This window comes from Eschrichtius robustus, chromosome 2, assembly GCF_028021215.1.
Source record: "Eschrichtius robustus isolate mEscRob2 chromosome 2, mEscRob2.pri, whole genome shotgun sequence".
NCBI lineage: Eukaryota > Metazoa > Chordata > Mammalia > Artiodactyla > Eschrichtiidae > Eschrichtius > Eschrichtius robustus.
Window position 1 is genome coordinate 113,527,231 of NC_090825.1, and position 23,760 is coordinate 113,550,990.

A 23,760-nucleotide genomic window follows, 5' to 3' on the forward strand; every position below is an offset into this window, starting at 1 on the left:
ATAACATGCTGCCCTGGCTAGTTGTCGATGATTCATTGTTGGGAGGACTTTTTCCTGGTAGCTGGAGTTAGACGTATCCTGGGTAGTGGTATATATATTTTTATAATGCTGTATAAACCTAAAAATAGCCCATTATCCAATTACCCAAAGAGCTATCACTAACATTTTATATTTTTGAATGTTCTTACAGTGTGTGTGTCCTTTTGTGATTCAAACTACTTTTTTTCATCCAGCAATATATTATAAATACTACACTGTGCTGATGAAAACAACATGGAAATCTGCTTATTTGGGATGTCACATGTCACTGAGCATAAATGCTTAGTACATAGTAAGTATTCAGTAAATATTTGAGGCAATAAAATGACAAGGGCAGCATGGTCTAGCTTCGGCGTGAATCGTAATAGGCATGTGCAAGTCTCTCTATATAAAACAAGTTGATAACATCTACTCTGTTTTTGGTGATCCTTGTAATTACCTCAACCAGAAAAGATTTTCCGATTTATGGCATTTTTGTCATTCTTCGTCTGTCCTTCAGTCTGCCAGGCTGAACCCAGGCTACTCAGGTGGCACAAGGCAGGTGCTGGGTCTGTGGCTGCCTTTCCAACCCCAGGGTCTTCCCGTGAAAACACGAATGGTGAGGCCTCGGCCCCCAGGTGCTCAGTGCAGGGAGAGAGGCACGTTCAGCCACCACCCATCCTGAAACCCCACCATGCACCCAGGGAGCACTTGGTACGGTCCTTCTTCTTCTGCCCACCTACCCCATCTCTCCCCTGAAATCACAGATAGCTGCCCAGCTGAGGATGGTGTTTGCAGTTATTCAGAACACGTAACCTAACTTGGGATAAGCAGAGTTAAACCACCTTATTCTATGTCAGAAAATCTGACTGAGTCATTGTTTGAGTGAAGTCATTTTCCAATCCGTTTATCCACCAGACCTCCCATGTTGAACACTGTAGCTTTACCTCTTCATTTTCCAAGTTACAGAAAAAAGTAGAAAATCTGGACTACAGCTCTGTGATGCTCCAGTCAGTAACTTGAAAGGGAGGAATAAAAGCAAGGGAGCCAGAGGCCACATGAAGCGGAACATCACCTATTGCATCTCAGAAGCACAGGCATTTGTCTTCAGAAGGACATGTTGCAACCCTAGAAAATCACGTCTGAAAAATTATTCCAAACAGGGTTCAAAACATAGACTTCAGATGAAACAGACTCAGAGGAGTAAACACCAACAAAACAGAGGATTTCAAAAATCTTTGAAATGTACACAGCCGAAGAGTTGTTTTCTGTACTTGGTGGGGTTTCAGGTTTAGCTCACGTTTATCACTTCCCTCTCAGACAAAAGTTTCTGAGGCTGCAGGGCCATGGAAGGCTACTGTGAAAAGGCCCCAGAACATCTCCACCAGCCAGCAAGAGGAGACAGAGCCCAAGACACACTGACAGAGAAAGTACCGTAAAACCTTCTTGCGGTGGCCCAACTCCCCTCCTGCCCGGAAACGCCTACATACCCCACTGTCTGACTCACCCAAGAGCAGACAATAAGCAGTCACATTTGTTGATTAAAAGTCAACCTATCTAGAATATAAATAGTCCTTTCAAGTAGCTACATTACTCTATCTGTGAAACATGTAGGAAGTCTGCTCTGTGTCATTTTTCCATTAAAATGCAGTCTTAACAGAATTCCAGCTACCCAATAACATCTGCTCCAAATTTTCTTATGATTTATATGACCATGTGGCCAACTCCGTGAATAAATATAGATTTTGAGAGGGACCTTGTTCTAAATACAAGTAAAAGTAGAAAGATAGGTATTTAATGACATCATCAGATTTGTTTTAGATCTTAGAACATCATATTGTCAACCAGATGTCCATATATCCATATTTATTATTTCATGTCAGTGAAACATAAGAGTGCTTCAGATGTATATGTTCTTTGTAATTAATTCTGAATATTTTACACAAATTATTTCCATAACAGCTGCAGGCAAGAGAAAGAGCAGATTCTATGAACTCTGCTCTGTGGCTGGTGAAACTCAGTGGTCATGCAGCAATTCAAGAACAGGTCACATCCCATTCTTCTGACTCTCAGATTACTTTTTGGTTGATAGTTTCAACTCAAGATTATACAAAAAAAATTTTTTTTAAAATAAAAGTAAGAAGGAAATACATGGCCATATTTGATTGAGGGTAGAGGGGAGTGACAATGCCATTCAAATGTCAGGAAGTTCCTATGTCAGGGTGGCCTTCTACTTTGGCGGGGAGTTTTGTTTTGGCTCACTCTGGCCGCTGTGTGGGGAGCGGACCGAACTTTTGGGATGCAAGGGTGGAAGCGGGGAGGCTGTGCCACCCTTATTCCAGGTGAGAGACTGTAATCGCTTGGACTTGGGTGCCTGGTGCTCACGGTGCAGATGGAGAGCAGGAGGTCAGCTCAGGAGAGATGGAGAAGGCACATCAGAGGGCTTGCTGCTTCTTACAGAGGGTGAGGGAGCACATGGGGAGAAGCTGGCCCTCGGGTCCCTGAGTGGATGGTCCCACCACTCATCACAGGAAGAGGCCAGGGCTCAGGTCAGGAGTTTCAGTCTTAAACTGGCACACTGGTGAGACTTCAGATGGAGGTGGCAGCTAGGAAAGCAGGCGAGGTGCTGGGCCTCAGCCCCGCGCACACCGAGTCAGCTCTGCCGTTGTCAAGGTGGTAGGTGAGTGTCCGTGTAAACAGTTTTTGGAGAAAGTAGACTGTGACCACAAGAAAACAAACATTGAAAAACACTGCTGTAAGCAATGGGGAGTCAGTGGAGGATTTTAATCAGGGAAATGAGTTGAATGGATGTGTAGTTGAGTCCACCTGGGAGCAGCAGAGAGGAGCTGGAAGGTTTCATTCCCCACCGGCCCCTCACCAGCTGTTTGGACTTGGGCTAATTAGGTCAACCCTCTGAGCCCAGGTTCTCTGACAGCCAAGTGGAGATTGGACTGCTTCCCTTGGAGGGTTGTTATGAGAGTCGGAATGAACATGTCTAGGATAGTACACACTTAACACGTGTTGGGTCGCTTCTCCGCGACTGAGCACGTCTCCACGTGGTTCAGCAAGGGGGCGGCAGGAGGGTAGTTCCAGCAGCGTCCCCAGGAGGGGCAGGTGAGTCCTGGCCTGTGGGAGGAGGGCAGAGTCCAGGCTCTGGGTTGCGGACAGTGGTCAGGGCAGTGCTGATGAGTGGGGCTGGGACCTCTGATGCAAGGTGGTGTCGCGGGATTTGGGCGAAAGGGGAACATCGGGGGTTTGGTCAGGTGGCGGGACCGCCCGGCAGCCCTGTGTGTACACAGGCCCTGTGTCCCCGCAGCCCCCAGCACTAGCCAGCAGAGCTGTCTCCCCTTCCTTTCCTCTAGGGCCCTCTCTTCCTCTTTCCATCTCTGCTGCTGCTCGCGGCCACGGCTGAGCTCACAGCCTCTTCCTTCCTCTTCCTGCCTCCTGGCTCCCTGGCTCCCAGGCCCCTCTGCTCTTCTCTCCGCTTTTCCCACAGCACTAGCCCTTGAGCACACTCTCTTTCTTTTCCTACCTCAGAACTTGGTTTCCAGTCCTTTACAGTCAGCGTGCTAGTTGCGAGCTCTTTCCTACCAAACAAGGGATTGCTTTCTTTCTCTCTGGCTCTCTCCGGGGCTGGAGCCCTGCTGATTTCTCCTCCCATTCCAGCTGCTGCCCTTGCCAAGCCTCATCTTGCGGGAGGTGTCCTGAGTGACAGCAGGAAGAAAGGGTTGTGGTTGGCTATCCAAAGGCCACATGAGACAGCATGACTCGGGCAGTGGCCCTCCGGCACTTGGTGCGAACAGGGATGCCTTTCTTTGGTGGGAAGCCCTATGCCCCTTTCCAGGACCCGGCTCCTTTGGAAGTCAGACTATAACCAGGCTAGTGTCTGGGGCATGTGGATTCAGAGCAGGGGGGTGGAGCTGGTCCCCAAGGTTCTTCCTTTGGGTCAGGGTGAGGCCTCTGCAAGAGCCCTGCCCCACTGCACCACGTGGGGAGAGCTGCGGGGAGGACAGATGCCCTTTGAACCTCCAAATCCAGGCCTCTCTTGCTGAACACATGTCCTTTTTTGTCCTCCTCTCCCTCTCCTTCTGGGCTTCTGTTGCTGAGCAATGCCTCTTTAAGTTGGTTAACTCACCATTTAAGCGACACTTTGCTGTCAGCCTAGGAGCTCATCTGTGTGGGAGAGACACATTTATCCATGTTCTAGGGACCGGTGTCTGAACAGGCATCTATCTGAAGGCATTTTCCTAGGCTTCCTCTTTACAAATCACGTGCAGATCTCCACTTCCGAAAGGTATGTCCTGTGATGTGTCCAACAAAGTCTGAGTTGACTCGGAATATACAAAGAATTTTTTAAAGTCAACTTTGAGGCATAATTTGACTTAAAATACATCCATTTTAAGTATACAGTTTGATGAGTTTTGGCAAATCTATACATTCATGTAGCTACCACCACAATCAAGATACAGAACATTCCCATCACCCTAAATAGTTCCCTTGTGCCTCTTTGCTACGCTCCCCCGACCCCTGCCCCAGGCACCCACTTATCTGCTTTCTGTCAATATAGATTCGCCTTGCTTTTTCTAGGTTTTTATATAAATAAATAATATAGTATTATTATAAATAATATAGCATAATGTTTTTGAGATTCATCCACATGATAGCATGTTGTTAATAATTTATTCCCTTTTTTAATCTGAGTAGTATTCCATTGAATGGCAATAAAAATTTGTTAATCTCTTCACCCGATGATAGATATTTGGGTTGTTTCCAGTTAGCTATGACTACAAATGCCTTTTCCGATTCTGGATGTAGCACCTGGAGTGACCATAGTTATTGCCCTTAGAGAGTTTGAAATCTTGGCAGGAAGAGATTTAAATGATGTGATACTTGTGACGGTTTATTATTGGATGGAGTCAAGGGCAGAAATGCCTTGTATTTGTGTCAGGTGTTATGGAACAGTCGGAGAATGAGAGTACAGTGAGCGGGACTCACTGGGGGTGATTTTATTTCACTGGGGGGTGGGGGAGATATTAAAGACCCGTCAGATGAACAGGGACCATGGGGCAAGGGTCATGCCTCTGGGAGCAGGCTAGGGAAGGGCACAGAGGGTAGCAATCCGGGCAGGTAGGACGGGCCATGCAGATACCCTCAGACCTAGATTAGAGAGTCTGTGTTCAGTGAGAGCAAGACAAAGAGCTGGAAGGCCTTGGATACTGGGATTAGAAGCCCAGAATTGATGTTCCCAGGCAAGAGAATGGAGTTGCTGCTGGTTTTGGAGAAGGGAAGGGCATGGGAGAAAGCAGTGTTTCTGAAAGATTCCCTTGTCATTGATGTGTGAGATGGTTTGAATGGAGCAAAGAGTGCAAGAAAAGAGAGAATAATGGGTGTTGATTTGAGCTTGTTTTCCTGATGGCTTCATGGGTGAAGTCTGATTGCCTTCCCAGCTGCAAAGGCATGCCCGGTGGGTGGTGGAGTTCAGCAGAGAAGCCCCAGGGAAGGAAGTTGCAGAACCCGCCAATGCCATGGCATATTAGTGTGCCATTGCTGCGTAACAAATTAGTTCAAATTTAGTGGCTTAAATAATTTTTTTTAATCTCAACAGTTTTCATGGGTCATGCCTAGGTTAGCTGGGTTCTCAGCTCAGGATCTCACCAGGCTGAAATCAAGGTGTTGGCTGGGGTTGTGTTCTCATTTGGAGCTCAGCGGCCTCTTCCAAGCTCGTTCAGGGTGTTGGCACAATTCAGGTCCTGCAGTTGTAGGCCTGAAGTCCCCATTTGCTTGCTGACTTAGAGGCTGCCCCAGGTCCTAGCCAGGTGGCCCCCTCCACAGGCTGTTCACAACATGGCTGTTTGCTTTCTTCCAGGCCAGCAGGAGAGTGCCTGTTGCTGCTGCGTCTCTTTTACAGGCATTCAGATTGTCAGGCCCACCCAGGATAACCTCCCTTTTGGTTAACTCAGGGGATCTTAATTACATCTACAAAATCCTTTTTGCCATGTAAAGTAACATAATCATTAAAGTGATATCCCATCCTGTTTACAGGTCCACTCACCCTCCAGGGGGGAGATCCTGCAGTGTGCACACCAGGGGGTGGCAATCTTGGGGGCCGTCTTAGAATTCTGTCTCCCACACGTGGTTGCTCTTTTGACTCCCTGTTTCTCCACCTGTAAAGAGAGGGGCTCTGGGCTAGGTCCTCCCAGAGGTTCTGCTCTGTGTTTCCCTTATTTTATGATTATGAAGTCAAGTTGGAAGCACTGTTACCAATCATCTCATCCACAATGTGACTTGAAGATTGTGGTGCCCAGGTGGGCAGAGATGTCTGAGAATCATTGAGAGGGGTGCGGGCTGCCAGGAGTGACAGCCAGGTGACAGGCAGGTGGGTAAGTTGTGGAATGCATGGTTGGGGTAGTTAGGGCGGCTCACGCATGTACTCTTTCATTCCCTTCTCTTTCTTCTCCTCCTTCTTTTCTACCAGCACATGGTAGGATTGTACCTCCCCAGCTCCTGGGTGATTCAGCACAGCCGTGTGACTTACTTTAGCCAGTGAAATGTGAGTAGGTATGATGTACATCGTTCTGAGCAGTTTTACAAGCCAGTGTGTGTGTTTTGTCTCACTCTCTTTTCCTCTGACACAGTGACTGGCAAGATTTGAGATGGTGGCTCCATCGGCCTGGGTCCCTGAGTGTGGGGGATGCAGAGCAAAGCCTCAGCCAACCCACAGTGGGCTTGAGAAATAAACCTGTGTTGTTAAAAGCCCCTGAGATTTGGGGTTCTTTGTTATTGCCACATAACCTAGCCTATCCCTGACTGATACAAAGGAGGGTATCACTGTTAATCTTGCTGCCACCTTCTCTGTCTTTTTTAAATTGAGGTATAATGAACATACAACATTATATTAGTTTTCAGGTGTACCACATAATGATTCAATATTTGTGTATATCGTGAAATGAGCACCACAATAAGTCTAGCTAACATTCGTCACCACACACAGTTACAAATTTTTTTCTTATGAGCAGAACTTTTCAGATCTACTCTCTTAGCAACTTTCAGATATGCAATGCAGTATTATTAACTCTAGTCACCATGTTGTACATTACATCCCCAAGACTTTTTTTTTTAGTAACTGGAAGTTTGTACCTTTTGTCTGCCTTCACCCATTTCACCCACCCCCCAACTCCCTGTCTCTGGCAACCACCAATCTGTTTGGTATATCTATGAACTTGGTTTTCTTTTTTATTTTTTTAAGATTCCACATGGAAGTGAGATCATAGTATTTGTCATAGTATTTGTCTTTCTCTGTCTGACCTATTTCACTTAACGTAATGCACCCGAGGTCCATCCATGTTGCAAAAATAGCAGGGTTTTCCTCCTTTTTATGGCTGAATAATACCCAATCGTATGTATAGATTACGTTTTCCTTATCCGTTCATCTGTTGGTGGACATTCAGGTCGTTTTCATCTTAGCCAGGCTTCTGATCCAGTTTCTGCTGTGAGATACAGCTGAGGACCCAACCCAAAAACCTTCATAAAAAGTGATTGTGTTGCTCTATAGTCATGAGTTTTCTGTCATTCAAACAGAATTACCCACCTGCTCACTGAGGGAGGACACTCTCTCAGACCCTAGTACCTCAGCCCTCCTGACAAATAAGGTAATTTATTTGAGAACAAATGAGTGTAATTAGCACATTCAGGGAAAGCTGCCAGTCAAATGCAGCCACACCTGACTTGGAGATGTTTCATGCAGTTTACTTGTCATCTCTTTCCGAAAATCTCAATTACCATGTCATCTGCACTGAATCCTCTTTCTTTCTCTTCTTTCCCTACACCTATCATTTGTCTGTCCATCACGTAAGCATCTTACGATTCTTGTTTTTCCAGACTTTCATGCTGACGATGGCTTTCTCTTAGGGTCTTTTCTGCCAGCACCCGCAAAAGGCCACTCAGCCGTTTCCTCTTCCTGTGTATTTTGAAACTCTGTTCCTTCTCTGGTGTCTTCTCAAATCGCAGCCACCTTCACACCTGTTCAAATGCTCTGTTTGCTCCCCTTCCTCTGGGAACCACTCTACCCCCTTCTTCGTAGACTTGCCTTTGAAACTCTCTGCTCCAGGGTTTCTTCTCATCCTCCTCTCCCTTATCTTAGGGTTTCAGGGTGGCACTTCGTTACTGGGATTATCTACAGTCATTCTCTGGCTCTCAAGACTTTTGTCCCTGCTGCATAACCGCCGGATGAGGGAAAACGCTGGGTCGTGCTGGGCTGTCACACAACAATCCCAGGCAATAATCTGGACTCATCCCAAAGACAGTATAAATCATTAGTGTCTGCAGGTGGGGACCCCCATGTGGAACACAGGCAGAGATCACCCTGAAGCGAAGACTGAGAACCGTTGCTGCTATGAGAAGAAATTATGCATGAAAGACTGTCACCGTGTAAATCACGCCACCGTGTAAAGAGGAGGGAAGGAAGACACAGAGAATCTGGCAGTTGAAACAGTGACAGTAACCAACAGTTAATGAGCACTTACTATGTGCCAAGCACTCTGTAGACGCTTCCTATGGATCATCTCCTACAGTCATCCCGTTTCCTGTGACATCACACACGTCTCGTGCCCATCCGTCTGGCGGGGAAACAGAGGCTCAGAGAGTTCAGGTAGCTCGCCTAAGGTAACGCAGCAAGTGAGCAGAGAGCTGGGATGAGATCCTGGACAGGACAGTTCCAGAGCCTGTGCTCCTGCCCAGGAAAGGAGAGGCCCTACATGCTGGATGGCGACCCCCTGGTGTTTAGAATGATTCCCTTGGCTGCGGGGCGGGAGGCCTGCTGCTCCCCGGCCCCTCCACCTTCCTCTCTAGCTCCTTTACGCAATGCAGACTGAAGAAGCTTTGAACTCCCTTTCCCTGCTGGTCCTAAGAGCCTGGAGCCTCGGGATCCAGGCCACGGGTTCCGGGGTTGGTTTGCCTCTGCCCCGCGGGAGTGAGAGGTGAGTGTGGGTTGTAGCTTGGCTGCCACAGGCATCCTGTGGGGTTGCACTGCCTTGTCTTTCAGAGTCTGGGAGAACTGAATTATTCTTGCATCAACTCCCCTGACACCGCGGAAACTATAGCCTCCCTCCCTTCTTCCTCCGCAGCTTTCCTCTGCTTATAAAATGAAAAGCAGATTGCCCCGGGGGGCTCAAGCAGGCCCTGCATCCGAGGTGTGTGAGGAGGGGAAGGGCCATCTGCTTCTCATTGACCCAGCAGAGCCTGCTTAGACAAAGGGCCAGTGTGCAGCCCTCGCCCACCCGAGCAACCACAGCCATGACCCCGGGCCTGCTGCCTGACAGGCTCGGGAGGTGCCCTCCTCCGCCCCGCAGGCCGGGCTTGGAGCGTGTTGCCTAGGGTGAGGGGGTGGTTTCCCCCTCATTTGCCCATTTCTTCTTTGTTTGCTTCCTAGAAGGATGGGTTTCGGCTGTTTCCCCAAGACTCCTGGTAACCTGATAGAGCAACATTAGTACGTGTGTTTTAACATGGAATGTAATCCACGTTCGATGCAGAAATCCTAGAAGAGTAAAAAGAAGCAAAAACTAGTTACAGTCCCACTGCCAGGGGTTTTGGTGTCTGTTCGGCCTATTTTCAACATTTATTTTTAAAAACAAGAAAAACCTAAAGCACACGTCAGTTAGGCAGTGTACTAAGTACTTTGCCTGGAAGATCTCGGGCCATAGTCCGTAGACCCTGTACGGTCTGTACTTTCCTTAATACCGTTTTTACAAAGGAAGACACTGCAGTTTAGAAGGGGCAGGAAATCTGCCCAGGATTACCTGGGGAGGTGGGTGCAGCCAGGGCTCAGTTGCAGGCTGGGTGCTCCAGACTGTACAGCCCCAGACCACCCTACAACACACCTGTGCATGGAAAGTGAGCTAGTTTGTCCTATTTTTTCGGTAAACCGTAGATCAGGACCACTTTCCCATTCAGTCTGCAGTCCTCTATACATGATGTTTACAGCTGCATATATCCCATCCCGTAGACTTACCTTAGCCTGTGTAGCCAATCCCCTGATTTTGGATTGTTCCACATTCTGCCATTATAATCCTGAGATGATCGCTCAATACAGACGTCTTTAAGCCCATCTCCCATGATTTGGTAGTAGTGGGATTTCTGTGAATGGGCATGCATACCAGAAAGCGTTTTGAAAGCTATGGCAACTTGTGTTTAAGAAAAGTTACAATTGCAACACTGGGTATTATAATCTTTCATCTATCAAATAGGCAAGGATTTTTAAAATTTCTCATTTTTCTAGTGATCAAACTGCACTTTCTCATTCATTCATTGTCAATTTTAATTTATTCTTTTGGAAATTTACTGCTTATGCTTTTTACCCAGTTATTTTTTTAATTGATTTGCAAAAGCTTATTACATTAAGGATATTGATCCTTTGATGACTTTGCAGATATGTATCTCGGTTCGTTGTTGACCTTTTTATCTTATGATGTTTTTGTATTTTTGTCAGAGAGGTTTAAAAATGTTATGCAGTTGGTCTGTCAACCCTTTTCTTTGTACTTTCTTCCTTTACTATTTTTTTTTTCTAACTTCCTTCTGTCTCCCCAACAATATTATATAAACATTAGTATTGAATAGGATTTTTAGCCTGTTGTTTAAAATCAAACTTGTCACAACGTGAACTAAATTGCTGAGATGTCAAAATGGGTAACTCAGCGATGGAAAAGAATGAAATGAAGAAAGCATATCAGCTGACGGCCCAGGAAACCAAAACTGATAAACCCATGCATGGACAGTGAAACCAAGATGTAGACTAACATAGCTGTTGTTTTATTTTATAACACAACTCTAAGAGAAAGAAATTTGTGTTCATTTTTTGGTCTGATTTTTCAAACTTGTCAGGAAGATCTCACCATTTCTTATCTACTTAGTGGAATTCATAGATGTTTTCTTTAAATATTAGAAAGTGTGGCTTAATTTTCCTCATAATTATAAAGCTAACATTTTATGACTTCAAACATTTTTTGCATAGAGCTTCACCCAGTGTCTATGTGTTCACATTTAAGATATAATCTCTATTCTGCCATGGAATTCAGACTCAGGCAGTGCGATCCTGACCTCAGCCTCCAGTCCTCAGTCCAGACCTCTTGATACCTTATCAGTTTCTTCCCCATGGGAAGGAATAGAAATCTTATGGGTGAACAAGTTTTAGGTAGTTTCTAACTGTGAAACCTTTAGAGATGATGTAATTTACTCATATACGTGAGGAAGGATATCCAAAAGGCAGGAAGGAGCAGCAAACTATGTACATGAGTGATCCACTCTACTGCTGGGAAATAACACAGAGTGCCAATGTTATTCCAACGTTACCTCTCCGAGGCATCTTTACTTCCTCCCTCTGATCTCTTCTAATCACCCCAATTGGCCAAACCCAACCAGAAGCCAGAAGGCAAGAGAGCCCAGGCAATGTGACCTCTAGAGGGTACAGATCCAGGGTCACTGAGCAAGGTAGAGAAAAGTGGAGAATAGACCTGATGGTGAGCAGGGGCGCAAACAGAGAATAGCCTGGATAAATAATTTTAAAAATTAACAATCACTCAAAAGTTCACCTTCCAGAGGTAACCTTGATTAACCCTTTGGTAGATTTCATCAATGACTTTGTAATATGCATTACTTTTTTATAGCCGAGATACTACTACATAGTTGTTTTTTAAAGCATGGTTAACGAAGGAACAAAGGTCCAAATGAAAAGCTATTGAAAGAAGGGCTTGATGACAGATAATAATTGCATTTGAGTGGTTTATTAACTTTCCCAGTACATTGAAACACACATACACACACAATGACCCAAGTCACTCTATTGGAGTAATTTTTTTTTTTTCTCATTGTGAATTTTTTAAATACAGAAAACTATTACTCAGACTTCTTGAAATGTAAATGGTCTTTTTTATTGAACTATGCAGCTATTCTTTTGTGGACAAAATTAAGATTTTTTGTGTGTATTAATTTTTAAACCACAATATCCTGAGTATGTGATTAGGGATAGCAAACGAGCGACACATGTACCGCCATGCTCCATTTTTTCCCCAGGCCAGTCATCGCTCATTGATCCCCCTTATTATTTCCCATGGAGCTCAGATGTGGTTCAGAACCCTACTCAACACAACAACCCTCAGTACAGTGACTCTTACAAAATGAGACCTGTTGCTGTCTTGTATGTCTAGCAATCGTTAAGAATAGAACTATAGTGCCTAATAGTTTAAGTGGCCATCAATTGCAACAGAAGATTCCTCCTAAATTATGGGGTAAAAGATATGGCACAAAAATATCATTTCTTGGTCTCAGTAACGTGTCAGAAGCAGAAAAACAGCTGAGGGAAAGAGTGAAGGGCTAAGCCTGAAGTTGCAGAATTCTCCAAAAAAACAATCAGACTGGATTTTGAATTAGGGATCTCCATAAAAAAAGTGCATATGTAGAATTCCATATTCTCATACCCTTAAAGTTTATGATCTCAGTCACTGGTGTAAGTCTATTTTGAGTGCTTACGTATCTAAGAATGTCTGTCTATTGACTTTATTCTGAAGGCCACAAAATTACTGGGTCCCAACATTCTTCCCTCAAAACCCTCTGAAGGCTGCCACATATAGAGTGGTAAAGGAAAAGTCTGAAGCCAGCCAATTTTTATATTCTTTGTAAGAAGTTGCCTTTCTTCCCTGATGCTTATAATGTACAAGTAAGATATTCTTAAAATTCAAATACTTTGCTAGAATGTGTTTTAAGTGAAGCCCTTGTATCAGGGGTCCCATTGCTAAATTTGGAGATCCACCAAAATGACTCACAAAAGTCCACATGAAGTGTACTCATGGCTAAGACTTACTACAGCAATGTATTAGGAGGATACAACTGGCTTATGAGGGAAAAGGCACAAGCAGAGTCTGGAGGAACACAAGCACAGGCTTCTTTATGTTCTCTGTCTCCCATCAGGGGTCACACAGAGCTCACTTTTCCCCAGCAAGGAAAATGGAACAACATGTGTGATGTGTCTGCCCAGGGAATCCGATTAGAGACTCAGTTCTCAAGTTTTTTTATTGGGGTCTGATCATAAAGGCAGTCTACCTAGCATGCACCAAAATTCCAGACTCCCAGAGGGAAAGCAGGTGTTCAGCCTAAACTGCAGTGTTTGTAAAAAACAGTTCAGGCACAGTGAGCCACTCTTACTTACCATTTAGGTTAAGTTTTACATCAGTGTAGGGAGCTCTTTACCAGCCAAGTTCCCAGACCCCAGCAAGCAGCTGGAGGTCTAAGGATAGCAGCTTTAGGCCTGTTTTGTTAGGTCTTTCCTGCACAGCCCCCTTTAAACTTATTTTTACTCATAATACCATGAGCCCTTTCAATGTGCATACTAAATATAAAGTTTTCTTTAGTTACATCTTTCATTATTGCTTTTGTTCCAACCGTGTGAGTTTCTTCCTTAGGAAGCTCTATAGCTCTTTGTTGTGGCAAGATAGACAATGAGGAGAGTGAGAGAAAACCTGTCCTTTCCTTCCTGTCACTGTCATCACTTTGCCCTTCTCTTCTGTGTTCTCTGAGTCTCATGCTCGTCTCGTGCTACTGATGCATTTTTCTGTGGTATCAGCTCAGCTTCTTATGGACCTAATGCAGGGTTTTTGTTTTTTGGTTTCTTTCTGGTATTGCATTTAAAACTTTTAAATTGCAAACCTGGGTGCTTTTCTTCAGATGTTCCGTGATTACTTTCTAGTTGTTGTTGTTTTTCCCCTTCTACTCATCCTTCAACAGTTGGAAGCTCTTTCTAGATCCATTAGTTTCCAGTAGAGAGATCGTGGGGCCTCATGCTTGTTGCTGCCTCTGTCATCAGGGGTTTCAGTTAAAAGCCCCGCTCAGTAGTTGAGTCATAGATTGTGGTGCAATTTTCTGGCCTTGTTCCTGGCGACCAGCAGGTTTTTATTTACTGGACATCTGTTAGCTGAAATCCTCTTTCTTCTACATCACTGTTTAGCTAGCTCTCTGACACATTATAAAGATAAAGTAGGTAGAAAGAACTGTGCCCCGGCACACCTGCCTCCAGGCTCTGCCATCTGTGGGCTGGGGCTATAGTGCCATGCCTGTGAAGGCTCCCCTCCTGGGCTATTGTGGAGCCCAGTTCCTCTGCATCCATTGTCCCCAGGACATGAGGAGAGGGTGCCGCTGAAGGCAGAGAGCCCCCTGGACAACATCCCAGCGTTTTGGACTGCTAGCCCTTGTGGTCCTGGTTTTAGGGGCTGGCTCCCTAACCCACAGAATGGGTGGTCCTAAAATGGCATCTTTTTATCCAATTTCTTGCCTGGTGTTGGGTTGAATATTGATCCCAAGTCACAGAATGAGATTCTTACTCTTTTTAATGTTGTATTAGTTATTTTCATGAGAAGTTGGGAGCGGCTCAGTAGGAGGCTATTAACAAAGCGTTGTTTTAAAACGAAAGTTCTAAGGAAGCTTCAAATTGAGGGACTATCAGGGATCCAAAGAATAAAGTACTGTAAGTAGCCAGTGGAGATTAGAGTCTCATTAGGGCGCTAGGACAGATACACACGGACCGTAACTCACAACACCAATGTATTGTGACGGGTGCACTGGGAGCCCTGTGGCTGGGAGTCAGGAACTCTGGCTTCTTGTTCCTGACTCCAGCGTGGACTTGCTGTGTGACCTCGGACGAGGCAGGGCTCCCTTCTGGAGCTCTCTTGCCTTGTTTACAAATGAAGGAATTGGTCTAGAGAGTTTCCAAAATGGCTCCAGCTCCAACATTCATCATCTTTTTCGACTGCTGTGATTTAGTGGGAATACTGTAGAAAGGAGGGATCTGCTGACCTTGGGTTGATCTACCTCCTCTAGGGGCCAAAGAAACAGAAACCACAGATGCCTCCCAGTGTCCAGCCTCAGAGCCTGGAAGTGCCCTGTGTCCCACCAAGGGTGCCCAGCTCCAGTAACTCCATCTCATCTCTTTGTTGTTAGATTTTTTTTTTTTTTTTAGAGGGTGCATAGATTATATGAGTTTGCAGTTTGGAAAGGTCTTGTCTATTTGACTTATCCAGCTTGTTTGTATGTATGTGTTTAGTGTAGCAGAAAATGGGTTTCAGGCTCTTTTTTTTTTTTAAATGAAAAGTCCTTTCATGACTGATTCATAATTTAACCATAAGGAGTTGGAATGTGCTTCATTTTGACAATGAGCCTTGATCATTTTGTTAGACCAAGTTTAGACAAGGGGTCTAAGGCAAAAGTGAGTAACTTCTGAGACATTAGGGTGTGCAAAGACCTCAGGACCTGGCCTGGAGCCTCCTGTGCTCCAGGTGGATTTTTGTCTTGTATTCGGAATTCCGCATTCTCTATGAGTGTCTAACGGGCGGAGGTGAGTCAGCACCCATGGTGAGGAGCAGGGTGGCACCCTGCTCTCTGATGAGGCTGGTCTCGGGTGTGAACCCCCTTGGGGCAAGACGATGGAGACCTGGGACCTTAGGGACTCCTGGGCTCTGTCCTCTCCATGGGGACACTGCTGGCTGGCTCTCCTGATCATTTCATAGGCACAAGGCCCCTCTACCTCCTGCGACATCTCCTTACCCCAAGCCAGGACAGGAGGGGCAATTAGTGAATCTAGAAGATTATAAAACACTGCCAAAACCAGATATTCAGGTTAATGCAAAATCCACTTGAGAGGCATAAATTATCTAATTGGTGCTTGACATGCAAACAGAATTGATAATCACAAGCTCTTTCAAGTGCATGGTGTTCCAGCTTTCCCTTCTTTCAGGACAAACTGCGGATACTTAGTGCCATATATATCTTTCCATACTTTAGGGAGAGAGACAGTGGGGAGAATTTCTTTTACAGTTCATATCTGTGAGATGTTGCAAGAGGGGAAAATGTACACATCCCAAAGGCTCTTCCCCTGTGGCTTTCCCCGACTTCACTGTCTGAATGTCTTGTGCAGCAGAAAGATCGTGCTCTCCTCGTTGTTTCCCCAGCTGGAGCACAGCATTTACCACATTGTCTTGTATTTGTCTGTGCGTCTGTCTCTCCCATCAGTCCTGGAGGTTAAGGACTCCTTAATTCCCGGAGGTTAAGAACCACATCCAGTTATCACCTCCGAAGGAGCCACTGCAGAGGGCATGCTCAGCAGTGACTTGTTAAGCCAGATAAATAAGTCGGCTCTAGACTTAACTAAGGAGCTGGGAGGATGACATTCCCCAGAAGACAAGCTGTATCTGTCAACCAGAACAGCCTGTGTGCATTTAGTTTATGTAATTGATAAATATTTGTTGAGCACCTACTATGTGCCAGATATTCTTTTAGATACTATGGATGGAGTAGTGAATAAGACAAATAAGATTCCCACCCACAAAGAGTTTAAATATAATGGGGAAACAGATAAAAACAACCAACGGAACAAATAGCAGCAGTTGTTAAAGGAATGAAAATAGGATGATAAAGAAAAATTGGGGTCAAGGAAGACCTGTCTCCTTTCACGTAAGATCTGAGGACAAAAAGAGGTCAGAGAGAAGAAAGAGCATTCCAGAGGAGGAGACAGCTAGTGCCAAGGCCCTGAGGCAGAACTAATGTGGCTTGTTAAAGAAACAGGAAGAAGTCCAGAATGGCTGAAGAGCACAGAGTGGGAGTGGGGAGTGGATGGCGTGAGACTGAAGCAGCAGGCAGGCTGGGGCCAGATTACAGAGATTACTCTAAATGCACAAGGGTGCTTTAAGCTGGGTGGAGAAGGGTGGAACACATCTGTTTATGAAGGCATTTTGAGAAGACCTCATCATAAAACCAGGGTCTCATCCTTCTAAGGGGATGATCCTTCATACTTTTATGCTGTTTTCCAGGGAGGGAGGTGATTCTTACTGCTCTTTTGCTACAGCCTTGTTTGCTCAGCCCCTCTGGTGCATGTTTGGACCTGTAGAGGAGAGGGATGGCCCTGGCCCTGGGACTGGGAGGAAGGGAATGGCCCTCGTGAGGATGGAATCCACAACTTTAGTCTTGAAAGCATTGAACACTCTGCATTGTCCAGGGCTCTTTGAGTTGAAAGTGACAGAGACACCTTGCAAACTTGCTGAAGTCAGAAAGAGAATGTGTTGGCTGCCAAAACTGACTTCAGGGGTGGAACTGGCCTCCACAGCTCTGCGTCAGCAGGACTGTCTCTGTCACTTGGTTTCCCCATTCTGTTTCTCTCTTTGTATTGGCTTTATTCTCTCATATTCCAGTAGAGCTTCCTCCCAAATGCCCTTAGTCCCACAAAGTGGGGTCTCTGTCCCGAGCCCCATGCTTTGGAGTAACTTGCTTGAAGTTTCCGAAGTCCCCTCTCATTCCAGGGGCCAGCTGGAACGCTCGGTTCCTTCTCTATGAGCTCTGGTCCTCATTCCTTCTGTTTAGGCTGCTCTTTGACCCTTTCACCTCTGTGGGGTAGACCAAATGTTCCGAGGAACTTCAGGACTCCCATTCATGGCGTTATCCTGAGGGCCCTATGGACGGGGCTCCAGTTCCAGGAAACGGTTTGGGAAATAGATCACTCTCACAGGGCAGCACGGTATTTCTTTCATAGAGTCTCACGGGATTGGGCCACCACAATAGTGCTAACATGCCGATTCAGGATGACTTTTACTCCTGTGTGACATAGAATGAGTTCAGAGCTCTGGGCTATCCTGATCCTTGGGCTCCAGCTGCATTTGAAGGCCTGAGTGTCAGTCTCTCCTGCTTGGGTTCTGATTGTGGTGCATTTTTAGTCTACAGCACCTGCAGGCAGCAGGTTGATGGCAGGCATCCTTCATCCTGTTTCCTGCTCCTGCACCCAGGGTGACCACTCCAAACTACGCCACCTGTCAGGGTCTATGCCACGTGGCCATGCCTGTCTCCTCCAAGGGTTTCAAGACCATTGCTCTATAGCACTACTGGGTCATGACAGTTGATATCCTCTCTTGCATCTGCTTGATGTGCTGACTTTGTGCCCTCCTGGGTTGGTTGTGACCCACGCCAGACACGGGACAGGCATTGCTTGTGCAGATCTAGGTAATAATATAGCTCACCTCTGCCCACAACCTCCAACATCTTTCTACCCTACATTTTCATTTACCTCTCCTCCACCCATGATTGGAGATTTAACCCCTGTAAAGCCAGGACCAGGTGGTCCAGTTTGAAGAAACACAGTCCATCTACCCAAATTAATTTCAAAATAACTCAAATATTTTATTTTTACTCTTTTAAGAATTTAAAAGAGGTCTCAGTGTATGCTCCAAAGCTGTTCTCTACATTTCCCTGGCAATAAAGTCCTAAACCCACAGCCTGCAGGGCTTTTTTTCTTCATTTCTACTCCCCCCTCCCAATAATTTATTATCTTGAGTTGTACTGTCCAATATGGCAGCCGCTAACCACGTGTGGCTAGTAAGCACTTGAAATGAAACTACTATGAATTGAGATGTACTTTAAGTGTAGTATACACACAGGATTTTGAAGACTTGTTATAAAAAAAAGATATGTAAAATATCTGATTAATAATTTTTTATATTGAGTACATGTTGAAATGATAATATTTTTAAAATATTGCTTTATAAATTATATATTTGAAATTAATTATGCCTGTCTCTTTTTGCTTTTTGGATATGGCTACTAGAAAAATTTTAATTTCATGTTTATATATGTTTATTACATATTTATAAATATAGCTCATATTATATTTCTTTTGGACACGCTGAGTCAGATCAATGAAGACTTCCTAGTTTTCTCCTTTTCCTCCTGCTTCTGTGGTTCTTTTTTCCTTGCTCTGATATTTTGATTCAAAAACACAGAAGTTCCAATGAGTGGTGGGGCAGAAATGAAACTCTCCTCAGATGGAGCTGTCAAAGGGCAAAGGTTCTAAGAGATACAAATACATTAATCATCTTTGCCTCATCACACATAGGTTAAATAACGTTAGGATCAAAATAGACATTTTAGGAAATAACTGACTTCACTGTTTATTGAACTTGCCATCATAAAACTTCACCACACAGAAAACAACATTGGATGGAAGAAAGACACTAAATTTTTTTTCCCTAAAACTCTTACCAGTCCACATTTTGCTCTAGAGTTTAAATTCTTTCATTCATGAGAGTGCTCCTCTCCAACTTCTGTTCTTTCCAGGCTCTGCCACCATCCCATACTTCTTAGTTGACACAACTCATATAAGACAGTTAGTTCTTTTGATTTAAAATTAGCAGGCAACATTTTCCTATTTCGTTTTTCGTCACTTGGATAAATGTCTAGTTCCCAATCCATCATCACCAATAACTTCAGACTGCCATTTATTCTTCACTCCAAGGAGACTGTCCCGAACATTGAAAGCAATGCCGCCATGACTCACGCTTCGCATAAAATATGTCTGGGTGTTTGGGAAAACAGCCAAAAGGATTGTTTAATCTTACCTTGTGATAAGAGATATAAAGTAGTTGGGAATACAATAAGAGGATTTGTTTTAAGCTTTTTTTTTTTTTTAATTTATTTTATTTTATTATTATTATTATTTTTTGGCTGTGTTGGGTCTTTGTTGCTTCACGCAGGCTTTCTCTACCTGCGGTGCAGGGGCTACTCTTCGTTGAGGTGAGCGGGCTTCTCATTGTGGTGGCTTCTCTTGTTGTGGAGCACAGGCTCTAGACGCGTGGGCTTCATTAGTTGCAGCACAGGGGCTCAGTAGTTGTGGCTCACGGGCTCTAGAGCGCAGGCTCAGTAGTTGTGGCACACAGGCTCAGTAGTTGTGGCACGCAGGCTCAGTAGTTGTGGCTTGCGGGCTCTAGAGCACAGGCTCAGTGGTTGTGGCACACGGGTTTAGTTGCTCTGTGGCATGTGGGATCTTTCCAGACCAGGGCTCAAACCCGTGTCCCCTGCATTGGCAGGTGGATTCTTAACCACTGTGCCACCAGGGAATCCCCTGTTTTAAGCTTTGAAGTTGTTTTTTATTTGATAATCTTTTAAATCTTTTTTTAAATTGAAAAGCAGTGCACAGTGACAGCTAACAGGAAACGTATCCAATGTCTAAGTATTCACATGTGTAAAACATGGAATGTGGAACTGAATAGACGCATTTGAAACAAATCATGGCTGAGAAATAACAGAGGATCTTTTATTTGATAATTATTCTCTCTAGGTTAATAAAGGAGAAATTTACTCTGGGTGGTTGTAGCCAAAGATTTAAAAGCTAACTATTGTTATCATCCCTTGGTTTTGAAAATCAGAAATGAACTTGGAAAATGGTTTTCTAGAATCTCCATGGAGCTCGGGGAAGGTGAGGAGTCTCTCCCGTGTTTTGTCTTTTCTTCCCATAATGCCATATGCTCTTCTTTGCCCATAAAGAGCACACGTATATAATTTTAGGATTTATCATTTAGCGTTTGCTGTGGTTTTGTGTATTTAATATCTCAGACAGCTGCTTGTTCACATTAGTTGAAGAAGAGAGGAAGTGGAGTATTGTGTAATTAAACAGAATCTCGAGAATTAACGCTGCTATTTGGCAAGCCATTTCCTCTTCTTACTATAAGGGTCTAATTCATGCTTTTCCGGATGAATAGCAAAATTTCAGTTCTCGTCAGAAACCTTGAACTCAAAATATAAACCTCTAAGTGCCTAGTGAACTTTGAGGTGGCATTTTCTTAAAAATTTTTTGGAAACGGGGGAGTTCAGAATTTAGATCTTTGGTGATTCTGTTATCCGTGAAGAGCTGAATGTAACAGGCACATGCAAACAAAAGTTTCTCAGTGTTTGGCCCAGAGAAAAAACTCAGTTTTTTCCCCCTCTGGGCTGAAGTTTCTGTGTAGAGTGAAAGTTATACAGTGTGCTGAAAACCCTTGTTGAGATACAGGCTCTTAAGCAAAAGTTGGAGAAGAACAGCAGCGTCACCTGGCTCTGGATGAGGCCAGCGGCACATGTCACAGAGTCCCTGGCTAGAAGCAGCTTTCAAAGGTCCCTTTCCCCACCCCTCTGCTCTCTGTGCTTGTCCTCAGCCAAGGGTAATAGACGGCTGTATGTTCCTAAAGATCTCCTCAGGACACCTCCCAGCAGCTTCTGCAACCCATTCCAAGCCTAACACTGAAGAGAATCTTAAACATGGAATCCCAATTTGCACGGCTCTAGCCTGGGGCCCTGGGGGGTGCTGCCTTAATACCACATGTCTAGGTGAGACGCAGGGAGAGACTGAATCATTTCAGTCTCTGTCAAAAGTCTTCCTCTTCAGTCATATGCACTAAGGAACCAACGCTTTCTAAAATATCTCTTGAGACCTCTGGTTTGGTGCTAAGAAGATAAGAATGCGAAAGATTGCTGGCTCTTTAGTAAATCCTACCGTACAGCTGCAACCTTGTCAGTACAAATTTGCATCTCAGAGACAAAGTGAACTTCGAATGTGACCCACACTGATACATTTCAGGACCCTGTCTAAAAAATGGGCTGGCAGAGACATAGGAAGAGTGGGGACCAAAGCACTAACACAAAAATACATATGCACCCCCATGTTCACTGCAGCATTATTTACAGTAGCCAAGATATGGAAACAACCTAAGTGTCCAGTGGTAGATGAATGGATAAAGAAGATGTGGTATGTATATTTATATAATAAAATGGATTATTATTCAACCATAAAAAAGAAGGAAATCCTGCCATTTGTGAAAATGTGCATGGACCTCAAGGGCATTATGCTAAGTGAAATAAGGCAGAGAAAGACAAATACTGTATGATCTTGCTTATATGTAGAATCTTTAAAAAAAAAAAACCAATTCCTAGAAACAGAATAGATTGGTGGTTGCCAAACAGGGGAGTAGAGGTAGAGGTAAAAGGGGTCAAAAGGTACAAACTTCCAGTTGTAAAATAAGTAAGTCCTGGAGATCTAATGTACAGCATGGCGACTATAGTTAACAATACTATATTGTATATTTGAAAGTTGCTGAGAGAGTAGATCCAAAAGTTCTTATCTCAAGAAAAAAAATTGTAACTATGAGTGGTAATGGGTGTTAACTAGACTTATTGTGATCGTTTCACAATATATATCAAATCCTGTTGTACACCTAAGGCTTATACATTGTCATATGTCAAATATAGCTCAAAAAAAAAAAAAAAAAAAGTGGGTGCCTAGAAACGGGCAGGAGATGAAGGGAAGAAGGCCACCAACACTAAAGGAGCAGCAGCTTGGATCCCAGATTCCCTGGAGGGGAAAGTGCATGGTCAGCCCTGCTCAGAAGCACAGGGACGACAGTGATGTGAGGTGGAGTCCTCCTGCATCCTGTTTCTAGACATTGAATATCTGGTTCCCTGCCTGAATTTTATAAGAGCAAATTACTAAATGATTCCCATGAAGGGAAAACAGGAGAGCAATCCAAGCCCAAATGCTAATGCAAGTTTCTGCATCAAAAGAGCATTTATTAGGGGCTTGAACCGAGGCCAGGCCCAGGCTGCCAGAGTAAGCTGGAGGGAGAGATGGAGAATGTTTCCTTTGAAGTTTGGTGGTCAGGTTTCTGCTGGCTGTGGTAGTGAACCTATCTTGTCCCGCCAAAGAGTAAGGCTATTATTTAGAAGGGAGGGGGCCTACATTTGGAGTTCTGCATTAACATTGCTACAAATGATAGAAAACTTTTTATTTCTAGGCAACTTTTATGTTGCAGAGACCAACGCAACTTGCCTGATGTGGGTTTTGCCCACTCCCCTTAGAGTAGTAATTTTAAGACCTTTAATTTAATGGAACAAATTGGCAAGCCAGATAATCACCAGCGGTGGTGGAGATGGTCTGCAGTGCTACAGGGGCTCTCAGGCCCTGCCTGAATTTTCCAGACTCTGGAGTTGTCCTGGGCCTGCCCTCTGCCCGGGGAAGGAACAGGGCAGGGGACGCAGTTGTGTATCAGTAGCTCTCGTGTGCCAAGCCGAGAGCCAGGATAAACAAGGATACGTGGGACCCCAGTCTGCCCTTGAAGGCTTCAGCCTCAGGGGGCGGCTTGGAAAGGGGAAAGAAGATGCCCAGTGTGAGTCCAAAGTAGAAAACAGGAAGGGCCATGAGAAAGTCAGATAAAACGTGATGGGGAGGTCACCACCAGGCGGAGGGGATCATGTTTCAGATGTGGAGGAGGCATATTTCAGATGTGCCTCAAAAGATGGGCAGGGGGCTTCCCTGGTGGCGCAGTGGTTGAGAGTCTGCCTGCCAATGCAGGGGACACGGGTTCGAGTCCTGGTCTGGGAAGATCCCACATGCCGCGGAGCAACTGGGCCCGTGAGCCACAATTACTGAGCCTGTGCATCTGGAGTCTGTGCTCCGCAACAAGAGAGGCCGCGGTAGTGAGAGGCCCGTGCACCGCGATGAAGAGTGGCCCCCGCTTGCCACAGCTAGAGAAAGCCCTCGCGCAGAAACGAAGATCCAACACAGCCATAAATAAATAAATAAATAAAATTTAAAAAAAAAAAAAAAGATGGGCAGGATTGGGGCGAGAAATAGTACAGAAGATAGATCGAAGGGGGTGAGCGTGTGGGAAACTTTGAGGGGTGCTTGGGGAAGAGCAAGTCCTCCAGTTTGATTAGAAAGTGGGGGAGCCTTTGGAGCCAAGGTTGGGAAGAGTATGTAGAGCCAGGTGGGAGGATCTGGCTTAGGGAAGGGGCTGGGGGCTGCCAGAGTAGCCCCGGGGAGAGGAGGGGAGCGTGCAGCTGTGAAGGGGGTGCTGAAGGCGTGCCGATGCGTCCGCGACAGTGGCTCTCAGCAGTGGCTGCACACGGGATCACCCT